Raw genomic sequence first — 25,919 nt, 5'->3', positions numbered from 1 at the left:
ATAAGGGATTAACTTTACATGTGCTACCTTCATTTTTATGGAAAGAACTATCGCCCACAAAAAATCATAATTTTAGATTCAGTTTGAAGATCTTGAACAACCTGGGATGCTGCAGAAGCAACTGGATTACCAAAACCACTCTATATATTTACCAATCCTATTCTTTGTCTATTAATTGCTTCTCAATATTCAAAGATAACCTTTAGGCAGAATGAGAAATGACTATTCAAGAAAATACAAGTACTAAAAAATAATTCACTGCATTACGATTTAAGAAATATGAACTCACCTCACGCATATCAAGATAGTGCCTGAAGGACATATTCTGACATCAGGGCAAGGGATTATTATATTTATCAAAAAAAATAAGCGAATATCACGTTCGCTTATCTCATTGGTCTTGATAATAAAATATGTGACCGATTAGTGGACAATGACTCGGTCAAATTCTCGATGTTGAAGATTGAACTTGATTGAAAGAGTCATTACTCGATAGGACGTAGGAATACTAGTATATGGAGAGTATTCGCCCCGTAACGTTTTCGGCTTTGAACCTCCACATGTTTTCTTGCAGATTTCATCATATAACTCTTGAATCCTTAAGAACAAATGTGGCCCCGTCACTATACAAAGTCTCCAGGAAATGTCACTAATATAGAAACTTCCACACATGCGCACTGAAAGTTTGAAAAAAATTAACCGGAAATATTATATTTCTGCCACTTTCTGAGAAGTTTTGCAGGGAAGTCAACTCCCAATACTTGTGTATACCTTACTAATAGAAGGTCATATAAAGGAATACTACCCTAAAATACTTGATTTCAGGGGGATGAAAGGAGATCTGGGAATTTGGAGAGGATGAAAGATACAGAACACGGAGGGCAGTAATAACATCCAATATAGTGAAACAATTTTGACCGTCAGTGAGACAAAGGAAAGTAGTAAGTAAGGCTCAGGCAATCGGTTCGGCTTAAAAAAATTTTATTCCATCAATCGATTTTCGAAATATTTGTACGTGTTAGAGTATTTAGAAGAGAATATTTCATTCGATATTTTTTCAAAATCGGGAAGCATTTAGCCCTAAAGCCAAAATATTCTCGAAAGTCCAAGCTGGACCTAGATATAAATTGTGGACACTACTTTCAGAATGGATACCCATATAAGTGCCAAAAATACCTTAAAACTTAAGCATCCATGCGATAAAACACAGTTCCCTAAATCAGAGAATTCACCCACCTCCAGAGGCACGCAAAAACACACTATTTAGTACGCGGAACGATTCCAAATGGATCACGGTGTCATTGCACACCATATTTTTTTAAACAAAATACTTTCTGCAAATTTTTTGGAGGAAAGGCCTAATCATAAATTGACTCACTAGGCCGCAAAAACGCGGCTGTCCAATTTTAAGTCTCAGACGCCGGAAACTTTAATTTTAAAAAATATTGTCGTAAACATGGCAGCCGTCCCCAAGAAATATACATGATACTGATTGGAGAATATAAATATTTTAAAAATTGGCTCCATTCTTCACACTATTCTTTAACCAACCGCACTTCATGAAAACTCATGATAAATGAGAGATCGTGTTTGCCCATCAAGTTTCACAAGCTGCCTCTCCTGAAATATTGGAATAGTTACCATAGTAGTGCTCGAGAGTGAAATTTTCTCTGACATCTAAGACTTTTTTTAGGAAACAACGAAGTGGACGTGTCGGTGGCAGTCCCTTTAAGCCAGGGATTATGCAAAGTAAGCAGAGTACAGTTAAGTTCCTCTTGGTTAAGGCATTAAAAATCAATGAAGATATAGTAATAGAGCCATTAAGATGACACACCCGTGGCGAAAAACATGTGTGACAAAATATAAGTTAATTACGTGTAATTACTTTTTCGAGTTTATTGACACACGAACCACGAGTCTTTTTGGTTTCGAAAGTTAAAAGTAGTCTAGAGATATACAAAGGAAAGAAATAGTGCACTACCAGCTGTTAGGAGCGTCAGATAAGTTCACTGGAGTTGCAGTATCAGTATCTGTCTGTGAAGGCCTATGTGAGAGAAAATACATTTGTAATATCGTTTTTGGATCTTTTGAAACCCAATTGTTGGAAAACATGAAAACCTTTCAAAGGAAAAGTTGAAAAAGAGCTTCGATTTTGGTAACTAAATAAGATGCAAAATTTAGCAGATCCTAAAGATGGATTTCCCGACGACACCCGCTCATTTTATGATATAACATCATACACGCGCGCGGAATTGAAGAAGGGTTTAGCGTAGTGTCGGGTGTCAGGTTGTGTTTGGTTAGCAGTGGCAATAAATATATAGTTTTGCAGTTTATGCTCATTCGAAACCTACCTTAAACGGAATACTACCTAATAACAATAAGATCTAATAAAATGTCTCGATTGCAAAGTTCATACTTTTGATTTTATGCACAAGAGGCCAATCCTTAAGTCAGAATTTCTCCAAAGGCAGAAGTCAGAGGAGAAAATACTGTTACGATGAATTGAACTATATTTTCATTATCATTCCAGGTCGTATACTTATTAAAGGTAAGTTTTGAATGGTTTCTAACAGCTATTATGATCTCCATAACGCTTGAACTTTCTCTAACTCGCCCCACATCCTGCTGGTCCACGTATTTCCTACATGCGGCCAAAGAGCGTATTCCCTTCCTCTCTCTCGCTTGGCCAATGAATTCCGAAGCATTTTTCCTTCTGTTTCACCCTTCAGCATCTCATTTGTAGCAAAAAAGTGAAAAGATACCGAAAATAGAGCTCAGCCCTTAATTAAAAGAATCGAATATGCTTTTTGTGCAGCAAGGTGTAAAATACGTTTAGAAAGAGAAGAAATGAATCAATCCTTGGGAAAGAGTGAGACGACACCATTGAATACGATTTCATGGAAAAAATAGAGTCGCGGCCCCGGAACGCATTTGATTAACCGATATTTGCATCTGCGTGCAATTGATCCTGCATTTTCTATAACGCCGCCACTGTGGCGCTAGTGCCCGCCATCTTGATTGGCCTTGAAATGACTTGAAATGTTCATCAAAAATGTTCCATCACCTTAAATAAACAAACACGCAGTAAAGAAGGAAAAAGAATAGGTACGGTACTCAACCTAAAAGATCTGAGGTCTGTATGGTGATTATTTTGGTACTTCATGACAGTCGGAAAGTTATTGCTTGTATGAAACTTCAAGACGAAAACGGAAAAGTACGTATCTACTCTTATGGTATTAGTTCTCGGAATTTCAGTCTCTTGGCTCCTATCATAAATAAACTGGGACGACTAATGTAATCGTCCAGAGTAAAAAAATACACACGCGGCCTATAGAAACTGGTGGCACCACAATTAATAAATGGTAAGCACTAGTAATCATCAGAATGAAACTGAAGGTAGGCCTGGTAACTTAGTGGAAAGTAGACATTACGTAATAATTAAATTTTCGCACTCATTATTTGATGAAAGATTGACCAAATAAAAACGGGAAAGTTAAGTTATTATTCTAATGATGTCTTAAACGGAATGAAAATAAATATGTGCTATAAATAGATCCAGAATACGCATGCAGATATTGAAAATGGGATTCTTCCTGCAATGAATCAAAATAAATAATTGACATCACATTAATAACTGATTTTTATGCTGGTTCAATTTAGAGTCACTCTAATTTTTATAAAAAATGTATAAACTAAAATCTCAGGCAAAGTAAAATAATATCCAATTGAGATGATATTTGGCCTTTATGATTCTCATATCCAAAGGCGTGAAAACATTTTGGATCTTCGGGGAGCAGAATTATTATTAGTTACCTACGTACGTAACTGGAACAATCATAAAATTCCCGTAAAATTGGCCTCAATACATTGCTTTTGCCTATTTTATGCCATGTTATAAACTGAAGAGTGCAAAATCGTATGTACTACGCTACGGGTGTTTAGTTGAAAACGTATTATTAAATTATAGCTTTGTATTGTACTTTAAATGGCATTTGTTCAATAATATCAAAACACGATACCCTGTTTACGTAGTATTAAATTTAATTCACTATTTACCACGACCACAGATATTAACCCGAAGGATGGTTTCAAGCGAAGACTTGCCGAGCTCCCAAGGATGCATGGAGCAAGAGAAGTGTCGGCGAATAGAAAAATATGCAGCTGACTTAAAAATTCCTCTTATTGTTTTCAGCGAAATATGAGTCATTTTTGGAATCAGTTTCCTGTATATTTCCATTCCCCTCCTGAGTAAATTGACTAGCGAATTAAATAGAATATTAAGTTTCTAAGGTCACTTTATTTTTCAGGCCATATTTTTAGTTGATACGCCAAGCCAAACAGTTGGCACCGAAATTCATGTCATTGTTTTCACCGAAATCTGTTCTTTTTTGGCGGATGGTTCCCAGATTTTGCTCCACCTTGCTCTCTCCCCTGGCATTCGCCACGGGGTTGGAAAATACTCTCAACCCCGATTTTACGCCCAAAACAACAGGTATCGGGCGCACACATCCTCATAGTTTCCGTCCGATATATTTTTATCTTTTCGGTCCAAAATACTGAGCAAGCAGTTCATTTTTCTCGACTGAAACGGATATACACTAAATTGAAATGTCCACAAACAAAGATAGTAAATTATTGGGTAGCCTTATCATGAAACGTAACTATAATTATCGGCATATAAGAAAATTTGCCGCGGAAGACGATTTAAAACTACTTCAATGGATATATTTTCAGCCATGAACACTTTCACAACTGCTCTTTCTGTCGCCATTTTCTATCGGGTCTCGCTCGGACTATCTTCATGCATCCCATAATGTAATGTTCTATTGGTAATGTTCAAAAACGTGTAATTAGCCATAATGATTAAAACTTTTGAAAATTACCATTTTTTAAAGAAGCATTGCCAATTGGAATCAGATAATTACATTTCTTAAAAAAATTGAAGAAAAAGTGTGCGGAGGTATGGCATGGTGCTCTTAGAGAAATGTAAAAGTAAAATGATACTCGTTATTACAGTAACAATTTTATATGCAAAAACATAAGCCAATTACCGTAAGACATCTCGAGGAAAATTCCTGATTCATGTAATCACTGCGTACAAAAGTCTCACATTTCGACACGTGGAATTTGTTTACCTATTTTCCAAGGTTCCCAGGCATTATATTTTGCCTTCGTGGTTTTATCTCATCAAGCCACGGATCACAATTTTTTCCGAAAGAAACACCCGAGCGTGGAAGCAATTTCCTTTAATCGTGCAACCTCCTATTAAAAGTTATGCTGTCCATGTGCATAACACGGTAACACGTGACGATTTTATAGTAGTAATTGGCAGTCAACAGAAAAGGCAGCCTAAAGAAGTCGTTTCTATTTTTCCAAAATTTATTTAGGGTTACCTAGTTGAGAAAATAGCCAAAACAGGCCCGTGTGAAGTCTGGCAAAATCGTGAACAGTTTTATGCTGGTATCACGATATTTGCGACCTTGGGAGTACTATATTCTGAGCGTCAAGGATATAATGAACGACTGAGGTTTTTTAGAGTTAACTCCCGATCAAGACGATCCCGTTTGAGGCGAATGATTTTTACATCCTAAAATTGTTGCATTTCAATGCGCATTAGTGAAGGACTCCGTTATAATTACGGTTGCGACATCTCTTGAAGTTCTTTGAATGAACTCCTCTTCTTGAAGAAAATTCAATTGATTTTTTATAAAAACATTTTATCGGCCGATGACCCAATCGAATGTGACAGATCCAAACTACGGGTGATGCGATAAAATAATGTTTGAATTGACAATTTTGAAATCCGCTCATCTTATGGAGTTGCTTAGCTGAGGGAAATTTTGAATACCACCATTGCTAAATCGTTCAGAGGTCCCATTAAAAATATCTATTCTTTAAATATAAACTGTGTACGATCTATCGCTAAAGTAATATTTTAAGCCAATAAGGTGTGAGGTTTGATGTAATAATTTTAGAGTGTAAAAAGCATGCACCTTGACCGAAATAATTGCATTGAAATGCATATTAGCGGATGACTCCGTTAAAAAGTTACCGTTGCGGCATCTCCCGCAGTTTCTTTGGGATGTGAGGTTAGATTCTTTCTGAAATTAAATTATTATTTTAGAACATTAAACGCAATTTAATTTGTTGGTTGTCAATATATATTGGTTTTACGCAACTCGGCAAAAAATAAATGCGCCAAGGAAAGGTTTTAATGATATAGTATAATTGATGATATAATGGTTTTATTATTCCTTTTGCTCGGAGACTGATTATTTCGCCCACAGTAACATATATCCATATCAAAATGAGGAATCTATAACATGCACTTTGATAACGTGTATCATTACTTAGGTCAATGCTATGCGTCATGTGTAAAATAACGCAATAAACTTTTTCTCTGTCCGTAACACAAAAGTCATTGGGGATTTTCCATCATTCACCACGGTAGATTTTTCTCCCTCAGAGCACATGGAAAATACCAGCCAAGTTCATAATATTCCACATAGCACATGTATGTATACATCTCTCTGTTGAATTTATAATGATAATACTACGAAAATACAGAAGGGTATGTATAACACAAACATTTGAGCTACTTCTCAGCACCTTAACTCGGCGAAATATGCATCTTAAATTATCCCCTTTAAATGGCTGAAGGAAAATAATGGCCTCCGGGAAAAAATATGGAAACGGCCGAGTAAGTTGGGTACTCTGTGGTGAATACGAAGTATAGTAAAGATGTTTAGGCCATTATCAATTCACAATTTGCAAGTACCTATTTCTAAAAGTAAGGAGTGGGAGTCTTAACATTTAGAGCGCTCTGGAAGGCGCGAAAACTTACGAAATAAGATCCTACGCACTTATTTTTTTATAGACCTCCACCGACAAGGAACGGCTCCGTCATCTTATTCAGTGGAAAAACCGGGTCGTTCATCGGAAGCAGGTGGGCAGATAACCTTGAGGACTGACAGGGAAGGGAAAGCTTGTTCCAGCAAATGTTTTTGACAAAAGTGTCTTGCATTCCATATTTTTATGCTGCTGAGTAATCACCACGAGAAATACTATATATCTGAAGTAAGAATCTCAGGGTGGAGTGAACTCCGATACCCGAGGTCGGGGTTTGTTTCTAGAGATAGATAGGATTTCTAGGGCATCTCCGAGTGTCTCCTGGCTACCAATCTAGAATATTCTCGGTGTGTGAGGCCTGGCAAAGCCTAGAACATCGGTGGATTACGGGTGAATGGCTGGTGACTTAACCAGCCCCCCTCCCCAACTCCCCGCCCACCCCCAGACCTTGCCGTGCTTTGCGTTGACAGACCACTACGTTCTCATCTAACTAGTCCTTCGATGGGGTCAACTCTTGTGGATTGGATGAGGTGTCATCCATCTGCCGTTTCCCTAAAGAGAGAGAAGGAACGTAGGGGTCTGGTATCTTACTCGTACACGTATTCCGGTAAGTACGAATCACTAAAATAAATTTACGGCGCAATGTTGTCGTTTTACCTGGTCCTGTTCTGCAACAAGCGGACCGCATGACGCCCGCTTAAGGATTCTGAAGATTTTAACCCTAAACTTTTGGGAGTCCTGAGCCAAGCCCTACCGATGCTGTTTATCAAATTATCTTGCTTCCTTTTCTCGATCCGCTAATTACTTTAATTAGCTAAGATACCAATTATGGGGTTGCTAAAGATCAAAATTGTCCTTTGACTGCCGAAATAACGATTGCTTTAAGTAACTAGATGTCATAAACAGTTCAGAAACAAAAACCACTCTTATGATAATTACCGCATTTCGGTATTTCTCAAAAGATTTTGCTTGAAGCTCTGCCAGAAAATTACTTTAAGCGTTCTCATTTAGTCATTTTTTACCTATCGAAGAAAAAAAAACTTTATTGCCGCCATTCTACTGATATTATTGCCTAAAATCCTGCAACTTAAGAACAGTAGTTGTGGCGGTAAAGAAAAATTAATGGAACCAACATAGAAATACCCTTCTTTGAGGAAGCATTTAAATCATTTTACTCTCAACACATTTTTAAATTTGTGTGACAGAAGGAAAAAATTATTCTCATCTCTACTATACTGAAACCAGTTTCGACGAAGGCCTTCAATATATCTTAGGCATAATGCCTCTTGCACACCTACTAACAGGTTCTGAAATGGTTTCCGGTTAATACTGAGTGGCAGAAAAATACTCAAGGCCCATGAAAGAATGAGGCAAACGATGGAGTGTAATCTAAATATTTAAACATTAATTCAACATCAAAACGATCGTCGCTCGTGGGGAAGCGCATTGTCATATTATGGAGAACAGCAGGAAGAGTTTAATGAGAATAGGAAAGAAGGTAGCCATACTCTAACCATTCAGACCAGTAGATTTGAAATAAAATACAAAATCATCATTAAATAAAGCTAGAGATTTATAATACTAAGAACTAAAGTTGTCATTCATAACCAAATTCGGAGAGATTTCTCCCCAATTTATTCCCAAATTGATGGAAACTAATCTACTTTAATAGGACAACAAAGACCAACAACGATACATTTGCCTTAAAAACTAGAGCTACTTTTCTTAAATATAAAAATTACATTTCATAATTAGGGATGGGGGAAGCCTTGTTAAGACTGAATACTTCAAGGAATTATTGGGAGCAAAGTTTGAACGACATCACAAATAATTTAGTTATACTTCAGGGTAGATTAAAACGAGGACTATAGTCAATACCATTAATTAGACGATAATTCGATTGGGCTGGTAAAATCTGTTGTAGAGAGATAGATGGAACAGCTAGAAGTAGAACCTTATGTTTCATAGATTTGGTTGAAATCTTTGAATAAGTACCACGGAGAAAATTGTCGCTGATAATACAAATAAGACATTGTGGCCAAATGTGGAGAAAGGTATTTGTAGTACAGTCGGAAAACCGCGATAAAACCGTGAAGTTGTCAGCAGGGCGTAGTGGTGTGAAATAGGGAGAGGAGAAGGCTATAATGGAGTTTATCTTTCAACATTTATAATGCCCATTCTAAAGAAACGGTAAGAGGATATTGGGAGACGGACAGTACAGTGAGCATGCGTACGAAAAAAATATACCAGGTTTTTCACGATGATACTTAGAGAGTGTGGACGACATTAAAGGATTTTTGAAACGCCTCATAGAAGTAGATGGCGAACATGGATTAATAACAAACCAAATGAAAGCATGAATAATGAAAGATGGAAAGGTAGAGACGATCAGTTACAAGAAGGAAGAACGTCTGGAGTAAAATCGTAGCAAGTAAATAGGGATAGCAAGTAAAACAGTAATAAAAATGAACAGCAAGAATTGGCATGGCAAAGGAAGGCTTTATAAAAAAAGCAGGATGTACATTAGTTCTTCAGACTAAAACTAAGAAAAAGGATGGCAAATTCCTTCGCTTTAAGTTTTCCTCAATGAATTTACAAGATGGAAATTAGTAGAAAGACATGGTGAGAGCATAGTTTTTAGATGTACACTTGAAAGACCTTAGATCGAAGAATTAAGTACGAAATCATGAGGTAAGTAGAAAAGTCAGAGAGAAAAATAGGGATATGAATAAAATATGAGACTGGAAAGAAAATCCGATTGGAAACTTGCTGAGTATGGAAAGGCTGTCAGCAAAGGGAGGGTACTGGAGGGCACGGTAACGGGAAACCCGTCGAAATGAACAAGAGGAAAGGAAGGAGAGAAATGAATGGCGATTTCAAAGAGAATATACTGATATGGAGAGGACTTCGCAGGACAGAGAGAGAGAGAAAGAAGAGGCACCAGGAACAGCATCAGGCACAGAACACCAATGCATGCCTACACCTACATCGTACTTAACAAGCGGCCGAAGAATATTTTTGAAGGGGATTTTAGATCACGAGATTTTTTTGGTCCTGACCGTGGATTTTGCGAGGCGGAAACGTGTTCTTAAATCTTCACGTTCAACGGCATGCCCCTCCAATTTTGCCATTATCGTTCGACCTACTAATGTAGCGTAGGACTTGGATTATTTCCTCACTATCACGTGTTAAGTTGGACATGTGATGTTCATCAGTTGTATCGGCTATACTCATTCCTATACTCATTTAACCTTGTTCTAACTCTGCCCCGCACCGCAACTCCTGTAACCCCTTCACCAATACCCTGTCTCCAATACCTATAGCCTATTTTTCATGTGATCTGTAGTTTCTCAAATTTTCGAAATACAATTGGCGATACTCTCCACATTTGTTTTATATATTATTTCTTAATTCCACTGTTTCCGCCCCCAATCCCGGATTAAAATGGAGGTGAGGAGTAAGAACCTCGTGAATAAATCAGGGTTTATCTGGCCCCGATGAGAGCACCGTATAAGCGCCTAGGATTAGAGGTAAAATGTTAGCAGCGGATGGAGCAAATGAGATATAAATCAATATTCAATGATCCTCAAAGGAGAAGAACCACTTATGACAAATAAGACTGACCGTTCATGCCCTGGGAGGCTCTAGGTATAATAGTAGACAGCCTTGGCGAAAAATTAACCTGGTCCTCCAAGTTGGGGGCCAAGGCGTGCGGCCAACAGCCCCTCGTCCTTGGGTAAAATGAAATAGCACTAAAAATGGTAGTATGATAGAAATCATGAAGAGTTAAAAAGTAGTTTCTCTTAATAGAGTATTCCGGTAGACAGAGCTTACAGATGTGGCAGCTCTTAGTCCCTGGGTCGATAAAAAACCAACCTAGATTACTATTAATTAAATGAAATGGGACAGATCTGTTGTGCGATGATAAAATTTTCAAGCGTCATCGCTATTTAGAACGTGATTTTAATCTGAAACACAGCTTCCGATCATGGATCTTACGACCCCAGCTCCAAATAATCGTAGCATACTTTCGTATTGCGTAATGTGAAGAAAAAATAAAAGAATATTCGTTGTCCATAGGTTAGAAAACCCACTTCATAACTCACGCGCGTCACAAAGATCTTTGATCGCGTCCTTCGATTCGTAATACATAATGAGCTCTTATTGTAGCCGTGGAAACCGTGAGTATACATTTACATACAGTTTTGAATAAATTTCGACGCATAAGACTCGAGTTTACATTGGTGTGCGCAGACCGTTCCGCGTTCCCAGCATTCCCGCACATCCCTGCAAATGCCATTGGGTGAGACGCTGCGAATTAACAATTCAGGATCGTTGGTATGCACGAAAACATGCACACATATTTCTTCTTGTGAAGTCTTGAATCCTATCTCTGTGGCATTCAATTGGCGCCTCCTTCACAAAAAATAAATCTCAATGGCATAATTAGCAGAGGCGATTCTTGCACAGCACGCTGGGTGGTTGTAGGACGCTCGAGGATAAAACCTAAATGTTGAACACTTCGAGGTCAATAATCGAACCCCGTTATCTTCGAATACGATTTTTACCGACGCACAAGTGAGGTAAGGATGCTTATGAATCGTTCCGGACGAAAACCGCAGTGACCAGTACGGTATATAAGAATCCGTCTCGTTGACAAAATAGTTCGTTCACATATCTCTTAGCATAGCTCACACGTTTTTGTCACCATCACATTACTTTGTTCCATCCAATGGTAAAATATTGGTCTATTTTAAGTATTGACAAGTTACTAAGGACTATTATTGTGTAGTACCCTTGACAGTAAACAGAAAAAGCCCAAAGCCCATTAAAGCATTAGCATCAGTTTCATTTGCAAGACAGTTAAAAACTGCAGACTCAAGTCTCGTTATTCGTTGTAAAAAATAAGAATTCTTTTCATTGATTATTGGAACTTTCGTCGCGCCTTGCTTGACTTGTGCTTTTCTTACAAGCATGAAAAGATCCAGCACAATAAAATACAGCTAATTCCCAGCATTCAATAATTTCATGTATTTTGTTTTCTTCGTAGAATTGCTTGATCCATAAGTTAGACTTCGATTCACAGAAACCTACGTGTATAGCTTTTGGTACTGAATTTGATAATGTTTTATTTTAACTAATTACGCGTAAAGAAAGTAACCGGTGGCATCATCACAGCAGAAACCAAGGCCAATAATTGAAATTTGTAATTTCATCCAAAAATTCTATAACTCATTTTTTTAAATCCAGAAGCTATAAAGAAAACTGTTACTATCGCAACGATAAAAGCTTATTCATTGAGACCTTCAGATATGACGTTCTACTTCACATTTCACCATTTAATCTTTTAAGGGTTACCTTTGAACAAAAAATAACGGCGATACACTTGACGCATCATACTCTAAGCTCTTTTTCCGTACTTGAAAGTGCCTGAATGCATTCCCGCAATCAATGATGAAAGTCACATGGTTTTAAAGTGATATACAAAAATCCCCAGAGCTGAAAGCCCATTGCGGAAGCCTTTGATGAATAAATTTACAGTATCAATGATTAAATGCTAATGAATTTACACTGAGACAGAAAAGTTACTGATCGATTTCTAGACTCCTATTTCCCTCTATAGGATAGAAAAGCTTGGAAAAATGCCACTGGACACCGTTCTCCTAAAGCAGTGAAACAAATGCCTCTGTTGACCAGTCACATTCACATTTAATGAATATGCATATTTTTTTGGAATTAATTAAATAATTTTCAAATTTAAACTAGCTCTATTTATTACTTCGCTATTCTGTATGCCGAAGGAGTTGTTGAGCGCGCTAAACACGGTAATTTATTTAATAAGAGGCTAATTAGTTTATAATCGGTTGCAACTAATAGAAAATTTTGCAGAGATTTAATACGAAATTCCAGCAGAGTTCGCCCTTTTTTATTCCAATAATTTTAACACTTGATATTTAGGACCACCAGGTAATTTCAAAGGAGAAAAACAAGAATGCACAAAGAATTAAAGTTGGTTGATAATATTTAGTGTACATTACTGATTCTTTTAATACTTAAATTTCTATTCATTTACTAACAATAAGTTAAATCCAGGAAAGGGATTCCTACCAACACTGAAGGAGATTTACATGTAATCTATTAATATGAAGAAGTACCTATCGTAAAGCAAAATGACCTCAGTTTCCAGAATATCTATAAGTATCGAATATTTTTTGATACAGAAATATCTGCAATAATCAGGCGACACTCAAAGTAAACAATACACGTGGAAATGCAAGTGCTGAGAGCATTAATCAATTATGACAAGCATAATGAGACTATTCACAGTTATGAAGAACAGTCACAATTATGAACATTCTTATCAACGAACGTGTATCACTCTAAGGGACTTTTCAATAAACTCAATTAATTCCAACGCAATCATTTAAACCAGCTTAACCTGATATTTTTCGAATCCTGACTATGAATTAATGAGGAAGAACATTTTGAAAGTGAGCACTTAGCAGTCCTCAGAATTTTGGAAATTGTCACCGAAAAAAACATTAAGATGTGGTATAAATTGAAAATTATAAGGAAGCATATGATGACCTTTAAATTGAGAAGCAGTCATGGAGAGGAACTTCCTGGCTCTATTCCAATTTATCTTAGGGTCAGCTCGCAGGATTTTCTTCCATTTCTTCCAGTCCACGGCCATTTATTCGTATACTCCACACTTTCTCGTATCATTTCTTGCATAATCCATTCAAGTCCTTCCTCTAATATGTCCACCTTCCACCCTACCATTTAGTCCTTTTAAAACTACGTAGTTTTCTCCGTGTCTCAGGACCTGGCCATACCCTCGAAGTCTACTTTCTTAGACTTTCCCAGCTATGGGGAGCACTTTTAAAGCTTCCCCTTAAAAAACTCATTGCGCATTTTTCCCAGTCTACTAACTTCACTGATCCATCGTTAGATACGAATTTCAATGGCAGGTAGTAGCTATTCGTGGTAGTAGCTTCAGTTGGCCATCATTCGGCGCCTTATCAGAGTACAGAGCTAATCATAGTCTTCAAGACTCCGACCTTAGATTCATCGGTGTTCTCCTATCGACTTCGGGTTCAGTAGCCTGCCGCCATTTGTGCCGAGATGAAAAAACATTTCCTTAAATGCCATCATACACAACATCATTCTTCGGTATCACTGAATTCAAGAATTCACATTTATCTAATGTATCTAATTTATCTATAACGTAGAATGTGGAGGAAAAACTGTGCCTAGAGAAGTTTATTTAATACATGTATCTTAAATATACTATATATGTATCTTAAATAACGCAAAAATTAAAAAATTAAGAAAAGAGTCGCCAAAACTTTGATATGGAGCGTAGTGACGTACGGGGTGGAAATATGGTCACTCAAGAAAGATGATGGACATAAATTGGAGGCTTTTTGCAATGTGGTTGTGGAGACGGATGCAGAAGGCGAAATGGACCGAAAGTAAAACAAATGAGGAAGTGCTAGTGGGCGAAGAGAGGGGCTTATTGGGAGGAATTATAAGGAGGCAGGGAAAAGGATGAAAAGCGTATTGATTGGCATGAGATGTTGAAGACTGTGACAGAGGGGAGAATGTTAAGGAAACAAGGAAGTTGCAGGAATAGGATAAGAATGTTGGACGGAATGAACGGAGGAAGGACGTACACAGAGATGAAGGGGATCTTGTTGTAGAGTAGGATGTTGGATTGTGTTTGGTTAGGAGAAACAAAATGTTTATTTGGTAGTTGTGTCCATGCAAAACCTACCTTAACCGGTAGATTACCTATAATAGTAATATATGCATGCATATCTGTATTATCACAGATATATGCCTATATACACACCCGATGTATTAATATTCACAATATTATTACCTATATATATATATATATATATATATATATATATATATATATATATATATATATATATATATATATATATATATATATATATATATATATATATATATATATACATACGAGGGTCATCCGGAAAGTAGTACCCGTTCGTGCCGCATGAAGTGCTGACGACGCGAGTAGCCGCTGGACGAGGTCAGATAGCTTCAGTGGCTTGTCTGCCTTCTCTGAGCCAAGTTGCGTGACGCTAGCATTGCCTGTGTTGTTTCTGTGATTGTTTACAATGTTTAAAAAAATTGAGAACGCCGCCAGTTGTGAAGTGAGGGCAGTGATTAAATTCCTCAATGCAAGAAACGTTCGCCCATGTGATATTCATCGCCAATTAAAGGAGGTGTATGGAGACAATGTAATGGACGAGTCGTCTGTTCGGCGGTGGTGTCGCAACTTCAACATGGGGAGGGGGAACACACACGACGATGAGCGTTCGGGGAGACCGTCTGTCATTACAGACCAACTGGTGAGCTCAGTTGACGAATTCGTGAGGAACGATCGGCGCGTCACAATTGATGACATCTGTGAGCATTTTCCCAATGTTTCTCGAACAATTGTTCATGAAATTGTTAAACACCATCTGCATTATGCAAAAATTTGTGCAAGATGGGTCCCTCGCGTATCTCAATGAGCTGGCGGCGAAGGACTATGCAGCAGGAATACAGAAACTTGTCACACGTTATGACAAATGCCTTAATTTGCTTGGAGATTATGTTGAGAAGTAGTTTAAAGTATCCTCTTTCAAATAAAATTTTTTATGTTTGTTAATATTTACTTTTGTGTCTTTATTTCACGAACGGGTACTACTTTCCGGTGACCCTCGTATGTATATATATATATATATGTAATAATAATTATATCTACTATATATATCTATATATAGTACAGTGTGATGTTATTTTGTAAATTAATTATTGCCAGTTATCAAATTTCGCGTGACTGATTTCTCCGAGTTATTAAATAAATACCTTTTCATTCGACAGTAAGATGAAAGAACTAACGTTTTGTTGAAATACCTGTATCCTACTGCATAACCACGTTCAATGACCACGTTTCCGCGCCGTGCATAGCTACGCTACATGTTAAAGTTTTTACGAGTCTTTTCTAAATATCCTTACTCAATGTCCCTGTCATCAACTCCCTCCTCCTTCTGAAAACCTCTTTGCCTAGCGCAACTCTTCTCCTTACGTCCCTACTACTTTGACTGCGTTGGGCCAAAACACTTCCGAGATACGTAAACTGTTCTACCTCCTCTAGTTTTTGCTCTGCTATTGTAACGTTAAGCTTAGCCTTTTTCTTTCTGGAAAATCGCATAACCTTTGTTTTATTAGTATTGATTCTCAGCCCATATCTCTCGCGCTGAGTTTCCAATTCACTCAGCAATGCTTGCAACCCCTTGGCTGACTGACACACTAAAGCTTGGTCATCAGCGAACCTAACTCATTTTAAGAATTCCCCGCCCACTTTCGTTCCTACCTCTAGTTCTTCCCATGCCTCTTTGATCATTTCCTCCACATATACATTGAACAGCAACGGTGATGACGGGCAACCCTGCCTTACACCTCTTCCTAACACTGCCCATTCGGACTCTCCGTTCCCCACTTACACTTGAGCAGTCTGAGTCATGTTCAGGTTACGGATTAGCCTCCTGTCCCTCCAATCTATTCCTATCTAATCTATCCCAATTTTTCCAATCAATCGTTCAAGTCCCTCATGATTGTACTTGTTAACAGTTAAATTCATTATTTTGTGAATTTCAGTTTCATGGTGAATCTTCCTTTATAATTTCGAAATTTAATCCTGGTTATTAGAATTTCAATTTCAGTACAAATATTTTCCAATTAATATCAATGCCATAATTAATAACCAGTTTCGAATAAGTTACTTGATACTACTGAAACAGCCAAGTGAAATAAAATTGAAGGTTAGCACGCAGGGTAGGGAAGTTACTATATGTGGCAAGGATCGGCTGTGGTTTTAGCTTCAAGGCCCATGCGAGACCACAATGAGCCATTTAAGTAGGTGAAGGTATGCGATTTGCAGTTCAAACTCGGCTCAAGAGCCGACATCGATGGCGCTACCATTAGGTAAGTACAATGGGCAATCATGATGCTTGAGGATGAGTTAGATGATCGAGATACTAAAAGAAAAAAGTAATCAGCTCTTCCATCACGAATCTCTAACGAATATTTTTATGAGATGGGAACGATTTAGCATTTTATATTCAAGTCACACTGGCCTGTCGTGCAACGATTTTATGCATCGAAGGTTGGTCTTTGCTCATCGAAACTGAAGAAACGAAAATGTACTCTCATACGAGTTAAATTTGTTCATAGTACCATTAAAATCTTTCGATTAACAACATTCATTTATTACTCTGGAAGGTAGATTAAAGCAAATTACGAAATAAAACATACATTCCTCGTATCATTGTGTTTAAAAGAGTAATGCAGAACACCCATCATTAATGTATTTTCTGAACATAATTCTGAGAGAGGTTATATCAAATAATATAATTGAGGCTGCGGTCATTTTTAGTCTGTCAAAGTAATCATAGACGGGAAGTCGTGACTATGAACCGGATTGTTGGTAGATATTCAGTAGTCATCCTCATCAATACTTTGGATCCTCAGCCTAATATTAACATGAACGGCCTTCTTTAAAACGTTTGACTAAACATCGAAGGAATACAGAGATATCTCCTATGCAATTGGTTCAAATCATGAATGATAGTTGTCAAAAAGGACTTCTGCTTTTGATAAAGTGGGAATATTATTTTTAGTCAGCAATATTCAGTAATGACCGCAATGCCCATTTGAAAATATTATTCATTGCAATATGTTCATGTAAAATGGGGCACTGAAATATCTACAAAAATAATATGAAAGACAGTAATACACGTTTAAATAAAGGTTTAAAGAGATGGTTGAGAGCACGAGAAACGAGAAAAGTTTGCATCCCGGAGTTAGCAAATGAGATGGCCATTGGAGAAGAAGATCGTAAATCTGGCATAGATGGAAAAGCAACTGAAAATCAAAAGTTCAAAATAAACAATGTTCAACGAAGATAATGATATACTATACATCCGAAGCAAACAATATGATCTCAAGACCTAACAGAGTGAAGACGCACTCGAAAAAGGTGAAAGATTTTCATTGGCTAGAACGTGGGTTCAACGACATAATCTAATTACCCTTATTCTGATTAGACCGCACAGGATGAATGCGTCCCTACAATTACACGGAAACTATGGAAGAAGTAGAAACATAATAGCGAAAGGAAGGAGGTTTTCAATCAGTATAAACAACAACTTGAAATGGCAAATGAGCATAAAACTCAGGAAATACTAACCATTTATTGGTTTAGAATTAGATACATACTTCTCCGCCAAAACTTTTAAATAACTTTTTCAAAATAGAAAATAACTCTTATCTAACATGAGTTTAATTTGGAAGACCTCGAATTAGCTCTGGCGTTACAAGCCTTGGCACTGAGAATTTAGTTCATACTTTATAACAACATAATTATTACATGTAGCATTAAATTCAAATTTATGAGATAATAACCTCGTTTTTATTACATAAATTCTTCTATAATGTACAACAAATGGCAAGTTCATAATTTATCACGTTATGGAACGTGTGTGAGTAATGCTGCTCGCAATTCCGTTGCCCTTACTCATTGCATTTCAAAGAATCAATTTAAATGCCCTCTGAGAAAAGTCGTCAGCGGAAGGATCAATTTCTAACAAAAATGAAGTTGAAAAGAAAGAAGCAGGCGATTTCTTTGATGCATAACTTTAACCATGCTTAAGCAATGCCAAAAGAGGTCCGTGATTTGCAGTAGCTTTAAATAAAATGACCGGGCGAGATGAAATACTCAGAATTAATTGGATCAATCGTAATTCTGTCTTATCCCCGCTCAAGAAGTTTTAATTTGCTATACAATTAGGCATAGAATGAAACAGGAAAACTTCCAAAAGTAATAATTTATGCAACTACATTCTTAAATAATAATCCATACACTCTACTTGCACAGAAAATCCATAATAATATTGAAAATTTCTCTTATTTTAAGGATTTTCGGCCTATTTATTCCTATTTATTCTAGCTAGGCGTACAGGGGACTAAAAGTCTAAGATACTCCCAAAATTCCACGGAAATTATAATGAAACGAAGGAACGCTATCGAGTCCGAAACTTCACACTCCTTGCTTCGTTCAGAATTCGGGTGAAATACGGGCATAGCATGAAATCGTGGTCACTCGGAACGATAATTTACACGTACTTCCGTGTCCATTGATACCCCGGAAACGAATCATCAGCACAGCCGATCGATCGAAGGCTTGATCTCCGAAGTAACTCACGCCCATCTCTTTACAGGCATGGGCGTTGCATCATGGGAGATTTTTTTTTCAGATGGCGTTCACGTCTGGAAGTCGATGCCAATCGTGAACCCGAGGTCGCAGACGACAAGAAATGGAAGTGAAGGGTGCTCTGAGAAACATCCTAAGGCAGGTGGGGTGAGTCGAAACAAAGACCTGAGGAAACGACGCAAAAACTGAAGAGAAATTCCCATGGCTCGAGGGCATCATATGCGTCACTTCCCTGTCTTATAGCAACCCCACTCCCGAGTCCCAACGGCGTATATATGGACAGTAAATATATATATGGGACTTTATATAGGAGTAGGAGGTGCAGGTGGAAGATCATTTCAAGCCGTCGAGTCCTAGCCTGAACATTCGAGTTCGCGCGACAGTGAGAATGAATCTCAGGTTGTGCATTTTTCTTTTCGTGCTGGGAGTGCTTCTGGTTTGCACCCAAGGAGCGCCTCTCGCAGAAGAAGAACTGAGCTCGGACGCAATGGTAAGTAAACGATTACGCTCGATTTAATCAAGTTACAGTGTTTGAGGCTTTCATGCCGTATTATCCGCGTTCTTTCGTGGCATTTTGGATCGAGAGCCAGTTGGAGGGGTTATAGACATCAGGCGTGAGTGCGTGCATAATTATGGTTTATGCTATTTTTGAATGTCACTGTGCAGCATTGTAGATTTACTCATTCTTGGTGCGCATACCCGCTTCACCATCTCGTGACTCTCAGTAGTAGTAGTAGTTTTAAGGGGAGGCGACCGACAGCTAAGGTCATTTGCGCCATAGGGGATGGACAGGAAAGGATGAAGGGTGGAGAGAAACCCGGCGTCGGCATTAGCCTGCTCTTTACGAAAGGCGCCAAAGGGTCCGCAGTTTAACGTCCCATCCGACGGACGGCGTACTCACTCAAAGTGCCCTCCACAAAGCACCTCAAGTAGGGATCGAGATACCTCTGATCGTGACTCTCAGGATTTTGGATAAAAACCGAGTCTTTGGTCAGTTACAGTGGACGAATTCACGCATTCTCCGCTGGGCATTATTTCATCCGTTGAAACAGGCAGATTTGTTTACTTATGGAGAGCAGCCTGTGCCGAAGCAAGGGAGTGATCAAGGATCTTCATAACGTGCGTGTGTCATAGTTTAAATCGTCTTGGACACACACGATTGCGGTTTCACTGTTCTTCAAATTTCGCGCTGCGATACCCAACATATATCACCGTTTTTGGCGCTATCACGAAACATCGGAGCTGATCATCAAGAAATCCGTGGTCCCAAACTGTGCTACAAAAGAAAATCGCGTTACGGATAGCGATGTCGGTAATGCACAAAAAACATTGGAGATGATGACCCAGTTTTCACCTCTCACTACCATGTTCACTCCTTGGAATTATTTCATCAGGAACCTTCCACACAAGGTGTGACAACGGTCTTTGAGCGCTGGGAAGTTCAGCTCTCTCCCCAAATATAGGCCAGCCAGCAATCAATATTTCGTGTAATAAAGAACAATAGATTTTGACACCGTGCAGGTTAAGATTAGCATAAATATTTAAACATCGAAAATGATCAGTTCTCTTTAGCTTGGAACGGTAAAACTACAGGCGGAAATAAATCAACATTTATCCTTTTGGCAACTGACTCGTGCGCCCTGCGTTACAACTCACAATCAGTAGATATAATGGAATAGAATGAGCAGGAAAAAAACTAACTGCTCTCGCTGAAATCAATTTTTCACGATGACTTAATTTACATTGGTTCCCCTATTTATTTCTTAAAAAGTTTAAATTTCATGTTCCAATTAAAAATGGAGGCAAAATACCCTAATAATAAGCGCAATCTACCAAAATATTAACCTCGATTGTACAACATGAATTATATTCCTACCTCGAAAGTAATTTTATCCATATTTTTACCTTCAAACCTTAAAGAGACGTTTTCAAATATAGAAAAATTAAGAAATTATACGTGCAATGTCATCGCATTTAACGTATGTAAATTGGAATTCAATTAATAAGCAAACTTTGGAGGAAGACCACATATAAAAAAGTACTGGCCTACCCACCTATTCAAATTCCACGCATGGAAATAGGATTATTTCAGATTATACCATTAAATAATAATATTTAATAATGATATCGTCGGAGCACATCCATTTACTAGCCCTTTAACTTAATACTTTGAAATTAAGAAACCGCAGTCCCTTCATTCTTTCATCCTTAACCTAATTACCCATCAATTAATAAGAATTTAAGACAAAAAATGACACTAGATGAATACGGTAAATCTTTTATTGTTGAGGAATCTTGAATTCGCAGCTTAGACGGAGGCTTGCCAGAAAATTTCTCACGGCAGCGACCTTCACGCCAACCTACTCCATTCTTCCGCATCTAGCATGCTCATTTGAAATGAGTTCGAAGAATATAATTCTGCATATCCTTGAAATGCACTCACGATATTTCCGGAGAACGAAGCGTGATGTAGAGTTAGACCATTAAACAACGGAAGGAGTCGTGAGTCGCTGATCATATGCGCCGAGAGTACGAAGGTCGCATCTCCGCGACCATTCTTGATTCCATTTTTTTTAAACCAATTTGCATACTCAACAGAACCAGTTACGTAAAGAGCCGGACATTTCATTAGATTGAGAATAACTGGTTTATTTCCGCAAGAATGAGCTATCATAAGTCAACTATAAACCTCAGCCAAACCACTCCTTCAATTTACTTCTTTCCTAATAGTCTGGTTTTTATCACTGACGTAGGAATGAGAGTTAAATAAAGCACTTTTTCCAACAATTTTAGTCGATTATGATTATCGAAAAGAGCTCTACGAAGTAGCCAGCAAACCAATTTTTTATAAATCTTAAGGGTTACGAATTGGAAGAGTTTAAAACGGTCCTTTTTCTGTTCATAAACAACCTTATTGTAATTCTGCGAGCTTCCTTAAAGGAATTCAGCGAGCATAAATAGTGACACTGCGAACGTTTTGCAGGAAGAATGCAATTAAATACTTCGGAAGTAATTTATTCTCTGTGAGTCCGTGGTAGTAACTCGGGAAATATGTAGATGAAATATAAAGTAAAAAAATTACACGATTTAAAAATAGTAACCGGTATGATTTTATCGATCCACAGAATTTTTAATATTACATAAAGATGTAGAATGTTGACAGTAAAAATAAGAATCTCAAATTCGTACAAAAAAATCAAGGTACTTGAACACCTAGCTTATCGGAAAAATCATATCAAGCAACGACATGTCCTTAAAAGATATTGATAAAAAACAGATAATTATTGTATTATTATTATTATTAGGTAATCTACCGGTTAAGGTAGGTTTTGGATGGACAAAACTACCAAGAAAAAATTTTTGTTATTGCTAACAAAACAATTATTGTATATAAATAAAAAAATTAAGACAAAAACTTTTGACATTCTAATAAAACTCAATTTCCCTTGCATTTATATTGAACAAGAGAGAAAGTTAAAAGGAACTGTAAAAGTAAAACGCCAGAAGGAGGCCACTAATGGCGAGCAACAGATATTTTGTTCTGTACAATCCTAAGAAAATTTAATTTCTCTACACCGTTTATGGGATTTTCTTGGAAAAATACAAACTATTACAAACAAGCAATATGAATCCATCCTCTTTATTTTTTCGCAGACCTTCAAATTTTTCCTCGTACCTACCGTTAAATTTCAAATTGAATTCTCAGGACAATATCCGAAACAATATTTTTGCAGCTTTTTTGAATGCATATAAAATGTGACAGCTCGTACATAGGGATTCATACCAATAGCCACAATAAATTTTGAGGAATTCAAACTAAAATCCAAAAAAAAGGTATTGACCTAATGTTATATGAGATCTTTACTTTTAGTCATTGAACTAAAATGAAGTGAACTTCATATGGAATAGACGCCCTTCCGGTATAAAACCCTATATATATATATATATATATATATATATATATATATATATATATATATATATATATATATATATATTAAACCCCTTTACAGCTGTTTCCCTCTATTACCACAGCAAGCGGTGTATTTGTGATTTTAAAACAACATTTAAAAGTATCAAATAATATATGCAAAGCAAAAAAAATTCTGGAACCAGATATATCAACGTAAACGACCATACTCATCTACATCTATGCATACTTAATACACCGCAAGCCGCCGCGAGGGCGTGTTAGCCATGCATGCACAATCACAATCATTAAACCTCTACACTCGATCATGCACTCGAACAAAGTTACTCACACGAAAGAAGGTACTTACATGCTAGCATATTCAATAACAAGATGTATTAAAATCGTGCGGGAATAATCCTTAACGATGGGTCTATTAAAACAAATGGAGGATATCGACAAAATTTAATCACTGCAAATACTAATTATATCTTCGCGTCTGCAGTCATACATATTTTGTTCTCCAATCGCACGATGAAAAAATGACATTGTTAATGCATTCGTTCTATTGCACTATCTATCTCCCAGATTTTACGTACGTGATTTGTTCTCCCAAAGTAAGTCGCGGCCTCTAATATGTCTTTAACATCCTTGGATAGATGACTTGCCTCAAATTTTAGCAGAATATGTAACGTGTATTTAAACCTACGGTCAACCAGTACCCCCATCTTAATTCTTCCAATTCTTATGAGGGAGGATAGCCATAAATATTCAAACTATCCAGGGAGATGATTTTATTGCCTTTGTAAAATACGGAAATTACGGCTGTAATTTCACTCCTCATTTAGTGAATGTCAAGACATTCAGACATTGAAATTGAACATTATGAATTTGCAAATGCAAGAATGAATATTTTATTCTGATAATGACTAAAATAAAATATTTTCTTTCCAGACTGATTTGCGTAAAATTCAAAAGAGAGCTGACAATGGACAGACTGTGGAGGATGCCTTGAATGTAAGTTAATTTCTTTGTGATGAATTATATCAAATGAATATATACATAAACATGGGTAAATTCAGACATTATGCAACATAAAATTTTAATTTGAGTCAGAATGAACTCCAAGAAATTCAATATCTCAGAAAGTGGTTAATGACTTGAAAAAGTAGGTTCTTTAGCGATACAACAATTCTTCTAGTTATGATAACTATAATTTAAGAGTAAGGGCAAGATTCATTCGCCAAATTCAGGACAAGCAAGTTGAATCAAGGCGGGAGTAAACGAGAGGTATCGTTATTTCTTCGGCCAGCATTCTTTTCAATTGCTATACTAATATTTTGTAATTTTATAAACTTAATGCGTGACAAAAGTAACTAGAGAGACATTGCAATTAAATTTTTAAAACTAATATTCACGTATGTCGTAACACTAGCTCCGCTCTTACGCTATTCAAAATAATTGCTTTAATCTCGATAGACTTGTAGTATATGTTTGAACGTCAAAAAAATTGACAAACTTACATTGCATAGCACACATTTATAACTTTCACATTCTAGGGTCATGGCATAATAAATTCAAACTGCTGACATAATGAAAATAAAACTAAATAAAAATTGTTTTGGGAATAGATTATTCGACATTCTTACTAGGCATGCAATTAGATAAGTAGCGAAATCATCTGACTTTTCAAACGAATTGGGTACTCACGGATGTCCGACGAAATTTACAATCACAATGATTTTATTCCTTTCACAGATTCCTATTGCTGCACTTGAAGCTGTTCAGCGCTTGCTGAATAACCTCTTTTCATCGAGGACCATGGTCGACGTGAAGAAGGAATGAAAGGAAACGATATCACCAGTTTAATACACATGTACTCCAAAGATATATCAGTAATGATATCACAACGTTAATGCATTTCCATATAAACTTCATTTAGATTCACATTACCATTTCCACATTGTATTTTCAGTTATGAAATATTTTACATAAAAACAACTTTTGAAAACATATTTATTATTTACGTCATTTAATCATTTCATTACGGTCCCATGTATCATCGTCAAATTTTGATAAATTTGTTCTCCACCTTATCCCATTCTATTGTAGTTTCTTAGACTACCGCTCTGGAGGAAGATAGCATTGTCGTACATGTAAAATGAACGTCGTACATGAAAAAATAGAATAACTCCTAAATATGAAAATTGAAAATGACACTAATGAGATTCACGGAAAAATACATGAAGAAAATATAACGAAAAATACACACGGGAAGAAAAAATCCTAAGCCGAAGAAATGTATACCTGGTATTTAAACAGCCAGAAGTTAACAAATAGGTCAGGAAAGTACTCACCAAAAAGGATTTTTCAAAAAAGAATAAGAAATCACATATTTTATGACTTAGGATTCACTACCGTCCACCATTCTACAGCGAATAAAAAGATTCTTCCAAGAAATCAGAGTATAAAAATTAAATTTCGGAAATTGATATATGCAAAGAATCCGTCATATTGCTTATTTTCAAACCCGCTCTATGTCTTCGAACAGATATATGACGAGGTTATTTGGTAAATTGAAGACCTTTAAATATTTTATGGGCGTTTAAATGTTACTAAAAAATAAAAATTTCCCATTTCCCAAAAGGGTTTTTTTTCCCATCCTCCCCAACAGCAAAACCACCGCAAACCTAACCTCCAAATACCCAACTCTAACATTTAAACGTTCAACAAATCTTTCTAATATTCTCAAATCCGCCGGGTCTCTTTCTAAAATCATTCCAATTAGCAAAACCACTCCAACTCCGTACAATCAGGCCAGATGTAAAACCTGCTACATCGCTGTAACAAAGTTCCTTCCGCAAA

Source organism: Hetaerina americana, unplaced genomic scaffold (genome assembly GCF_022747635.1).
Source record: "Hetaerina americana unplaced genomic scaffold, ioHetAmer1.1.p SCAF_8, whole genome shotgun sequence".
NCBI lineage: Eukaryota > Metazoa > Arthropoda > Insecta > Odonata > Calopterygidae > Hetaerina > Hetaerina americana.
Note: the sequence above shows the minus strand (reverse complement) of the source record.